Here is a 5,731-nt window from a genome sequence, read left to right as displayed (position 1 = left end):
TGGTGGTGGTGGTGAAGCAGCCAATCAGAGCACGCGCGGAGTGGAAACCAGCCAATCGCAGGCGCGCTACTGCGTTGCGTCACGACTCGCTTCTTTGAATTTGTAACGGTTCGAAGACTGACTGCTGTTGTTGCAGCTGGTGGAGATGCTGTTGTTGCAGCTGCTGCAGATGCTGTTGTTTAAGCTGGTGCAGATGCTGTTGTTGTTGTAGCTGGTGGAGATGCTGTTGTTGAAGCTGGCGGAGATGCTGTTGTTGCAGCTGCTGCAGATGCTGTTGTTGAAGCTGTTGGAGATGCTGTTGTTGAAGCTGGTGCAGATGCTGTTGTTGCAGCTGGTGCAGATGCTGTTGTTGAAGCTGGTGGAGATGCTGTTGTTGCAGCTGGTGGAGATGCTGTTGTTGCAGCTGGTGTAGATGTTCTTGTATGCAGCTGGTGCAGATGCTGCTGTTGTTGCAGCTGGTGCAGATGCTGTTGTTGAAGCTGGTGGAGATGCTGTTGTTGCAGCTGGTGGAGATGTTGTTGTTGAAGCTGGTGGAGATGCTGTTGTTGAAGCTGGTGTAGATGTTCTTGTTGCAGCTGGTGCAGATGCTGCTGTTGTTGCAGCTGGTGCAGATGCTGTTGTTGCAGCTGGTGCAGATGCTGTTGTTGAAGCTGGTGGAGATGCTATTGTTGAAGCTGGTGCAGATGCTGTTGTTGAAGCTGGTGCAGATGCTGTTGTTGAAGCTGGTGCAGATGCTGTTGTTGCAGCTGGTGCAGATGCTGTTGTTGCAGCTGGTGGAGATGCTGTTGTTGCAGCTGGTGGAGATGCTGTTGTTTAAGCTGGTGGAGATGCTGTTGTTTAAGCTGGTGGAGATGCTGTTGTTGCAGCTGGTGCAGATGCTGTTGTTTAAGCTGGTGCAGATGCTGTTGTTGAAGCTGGTGGAGATGCTGTTGTTGCAGCTGGTGGAGATGTTGTTGAAGCTGGTGCAGATGTTGTTGTTGCAGCTGGTGTAGATGTTGTTGTTGAAGCTGGTGCAGATGTTGTTGAAGCTGGTGCAGATACTGTTGTTGAAGCTGGTGGAGATGCTGTTGTTGAAGCTGGTGCAGATGTTGTTGCAGCTGGTGCAGATGCTGTTGTTGAAGCTGGTGGAGATGCTGTTGTTGCAGCTGGTGGAGATGCTGTTGTTGAAGCTGGTGCAGATGTTGTTGTTGCAGCTGGTGCAGATGCTGTTGTTGAAGCTGGTGGAGATGCTGTTGTTGCAGCTGGTGCAGATGCTGTTGTTGAAGCTGGTGGAGATGCTGTTGTTGAAGCTGGTGCAGATGTTGTTGTTGCAGCTGGTGGAGATGTTGTTGTTGTTGAAGCTGGTGCAGATGTTGTTGCAGCTGGTGGAGATGCTGTTGTTGAAGCTGGTGGAGATGCTGTTGTTGAAGCTGGTGCAGATGTTGTTGTTGCAGCTGGTGCAGATGCTGTTGTTGAAGCTGGTGGAGATGCTGTTGTTGCAGCTGCAATTGCAGCTGCTGACGCTGCTGCAGGTGTTGCAGATGCTGCAGCTGCTGCAGATGTTGTTATTGTTGCTGATGCAGCTGTTGCTTGCCGCTGCTTGCTGCTGCGTAGGACAGTGGCGTCGCACCACCAACAACAACACTGGACAACACCACAGGGGCAATGCACGCTCATCATTCTGCCACGTGCTTGTGAAGGAGACCCATTGCCGGCACGCCCAGTGCCGGGTTGCCTGAATTAGAAGAGAAGTGGGACCACTCCTCGGCTGTTTAGCCGTGCGCATGCACGCGTGATAGTACATTGTAATAACACAAACATGGAAACACTTCCTGGCTTTTTTAATTTATCCTCGAAGACACCGGTGTGACCATTAACTGCATCGGATCATAAACAGACCGATGCGCACATCTTCACAAATGGTTGAAGACGAGCCAAAGTCGTGCGATTTTGGCCCTGCAACGTAAACCATTGGTGGGGTTTGATTTAAAGCTTTCGTGACTGCAGGGATTCATATTCTTGGTTATTTCGGTAAAGTCACGTAGAAGGGAAACAATAAAATAATAAAAATATAAAACAATAAAATTCTCACGACGTGTCGACTGCAACACCTGATGATTATTGCTTGTGTTACAGTCGAAACGTCGTGAGAATTTTATTGTTTTATATTTTTCTTATTTTATTGTTTCCCTTCAACGTGACTTTACCGAAAGAACCAAGAACATTCGTGGGTTGTTCCACTGTAGTTAGTACTCTTTCAAGGTAGGAGGTCAAACAAAACCACACTCTCCTAATGCCCTCTCGTCCTGGCAGGCAGACCTTGACATTGGTTGGCATCTAGCTCGTGAATATATTGCTGCCATACGAAAGAATAGTGTAGGAATAATAATAGCCATTTACTTGAGTTCCTCTTGTGTGTCAGTCAATGCTGAAAGGTTTATCGAGTACAATAATTGATGAATGAGGTGAGAGCCCACCTTCAACCCACGCAGATCAGCGTGGGTTGGAGCAAGGACTGTGTCTGATTGCAGTACAATACAACTTATTCTTTGGTTCTTTCGGTAAAGTCACATAGAAAGACATTTTATTAAATAATAATAGAATACGACGTTTCAATTGCAACACAAGCAACCATCATCAGGTACAAATGAATGAGAAAACAAACATAGTAAACTTGGAAATATAATGTAATACAACACAGAGAGTAGGCCAACACAAGTCAACACCTGGTTGATCACGTTCCTCCAGACATTGATAAATGTGAGAGAGAGACAAAACACAGACACACAGACAGACACACAAGCAAAGAGAGTCTCACACAGAGACAAACAGAGAGAGACACAACATAGGCATACAGAAAGACAACGTCTCTGTGTCGAGGCCTTCAATAGAGAGAGACAGAGGGAGGTTGGGGCAGAGGGGGAGTTGTGTGGAGCTGGGCACTGCTGTGGACATCTAAACAAACAAGTACGGAGCGTTGTGTGGAATTCCTTTCCCATTTCTTTCTACGTGACTTTACCGAAAGAACCAAAGAATAATTCCTGCAGTCACGAAAGCTTCGAATCTAGTTTGAACCACCTCTATGGGGAGGGTTTGCCGTGCTTGTTTGTTTCACACTTAACTAATTTAGCAATCTTTGGAAGAACGTAATCAACCAGGCTATGCGTTAACTGTGTGCTGACTCTCTGTGTTGCATTGCATTACACTTCCTAATTGTACTAAATTTGATTTCTACCGTGCTTGTTCCGTGCTTGTTTATGGGTTTATTCTCTCCTCTGGCCGCTATGGGCAGGAATTCCACACATCTCCCCCCTCTGCCCCCCCTCTCTCTATTTAAGGCCTCGACACGGAGACGTTGTCTTTCTGTGTGCCTATGTGTGTGTCTCTCTCTGTTTGTCTCTGTGTGAGTCTCTCTGCTTGTGTGTCTGTCTGTGTGTCTGTGTTTTGTCTCTCTGTCATATTTTGCAATCTTTGGAGGAACGTAATCAACCAGGTGGGGTGTTGACAATAAAACTTGCCACTTGATGTTAGCCGTGGCTGGGAATCCAACTCGGACAATTGCGCTAAACACTTCGCCACTGCACTACACGCAGTACAGAATTCAAATAAATCAAAGACCATTTTATTGCTTTAAACCTGTAAAATAAATATAATTCGCCTAAATTACACATTTACCTTCTAAACGTAATGCCACACTAATTGTAACATCATTCGTCTGTATAGTGCAGTAATAATAACCATTCGCCATTAAGTGTTGGTAACATCACCATAGCGTAGTGCAAGGCTAGGTGCACATTGATGCCACATGAGATACCAATGCTTGCTGGCAAGGAGGTCACGGGACAGACCCGGTGTTAAGGATTGACTGAGATGACTGACGGATGCACCGCCTCTGACCCCGTCGGTCATCACCGCCCCGCGTTCCGCCCGTTGTTGTGAGCGTCGCTCCTCCTCTGCCCTCCGTTGTTGCTGGAGGGCGACTGCATCCAACTGCCTAGTAGCAGCATCGTCCTTCACGAGCCTTTCTCCACAGAGGCCGATCTTGACACCACTGGTACCGGTCATATATAAGTCCACTCAGCTCCACCACATCCTCCTGGGCCGCATCACTCCATCTCTTCTACAGCCCGTGCTGTGCCCGTTTAGCCCCCTCTATCTGGCCAAAAAATAGTGCAGTAATAAACAGAATATTAACACAACTGACGTGCTTGCGTGCGGGGATGGAATTCCTTTCCAGCTCAGACCCCGCCTGCTTGCCCTTGGCCACATATATAACCTCTTGTTGTAACAGCTCTCTCTCTCTCTGTTCTTCCTGGTTCAGCAGTTCCACTGCTGGATTATTTTTTCCGCCTGAGGACGACCGCTTGTGTTGCGATCGAAACTTCGTGATATATTATATTTTATTTTTCTACCTACGTGACTTTACTGAAAGAACCAAAGAGTATGGATTCCTGCAGTCACGAAAGCTTAAAATCAAGATTAAACAAGCAGCTTGGGAACATGCAGTGGCTGGGGCATGCGGGCTACAATGTAATGATGAGGCTATGAAGCCACTGGGGTTTGTCATAGGGATGAAAGGATGTCTTAGGGATGAAGTCCCGGCTCGCTACACTGCATTTTAAGCCAAGAATAAGAGTTATATTTAAAGTCGTGTTGTTTATTAATTGATTTATTCCTATGTATACAGTTATTACTTTGGCATTTTATGAATGCAATAAATAATTCAGCCCTCCTGAGTATTACTTTGAGTTGTGTCTGGAATCGGCTTCATTAGTTCGACTTAAATCGACAGTGCAGAGTGACCCAGCCAACGGAGCCTCGCCTGCCCGAGGGGCCAATTCACGGCAACTAGGTCCAGATTTTATAATACACTATTCATAATAACAATACGACCTCATTCACATACAGCACTGTGGTAAACGTCTCAACGTAATGATCACTTCTTGCACGCCTGTGTCGGAAGATTATGTGTTTTCGTCTCCTAAACGTAAGGACAACAACGACCTAATTTTACATGAAGTACATATTATCGTAATCTATGCATTTTAAGACGTCCGGAGAGTAAGACGCAGCACACACTTTTGGGTAGTTTTTATGTGTTTTATAGTCGGGACATTACGGTACTATGAAGTGTACTCGTTCTCTGTAATGTTGATGTTTTTGCCGTTTTATTATTTCTGTGCTAATGGACCACGGATCTCCCGTGTACAATAGCCCGGAAAACTGGCTACTCGGGATTATCAGGATAACAAATAAAATCTACTCAAACTGTGGAAGATGTACTGTGTTTTCGATTGTCTGTTCCTGGGGGTAATATATTTCAATAGAGAATCATCTTCCGGAAGATGAATCTGATCCACTAGATCAGGGGTGAGGCAACCAAAATAACAAGAGCTATTTTTCGTTAAAAAAAAGTAGACCCCTTAATATTTCAAGAGCCGCAATGGATATCAATTCGAGACGGTCTATAATAAATAACGTCACGAACCAGTCTATAAAGAGCCGCATAGTAAACTGGACTTCCATGGTCGCGGGTCGGCAACCAAAATAACAAGAAGGGCCAATTTTTGTTCGAATTTGGTTAAAAAAAGATCCATCAATACTTTCAAGAGCTGCATTGCAGTCCTTAAAGAGCCGTATGTGGCTCCGGAGTTGCAGGTTGCCAACTCCTGCACAAGGTAAACACATTTTAAACTATTAAACTTATTTTTTTTTTCACCAGGTAAGGTCCACTGAGCTGTACATAGTTCAA

This window comes from Petromyzon marinus, chromosome 3 (genome assembly GCF_048934315.1).
Source record: "Petromyzon marinus isolate PM22_M1 ecotype Great Lakes invasive population chromosome 3, UKy_Petmar_22M1.pri1.0, whole genome shotgun sequence".
NCBI lineage: Eukaryota > Metazoa > Chordata > Hyperoartia > Petromyzontiformes > Petromyzontidae > Petromyzon > Petromyzon marinus.
This window is presented reverse-complemented; position numbering follows the sequence as displayed.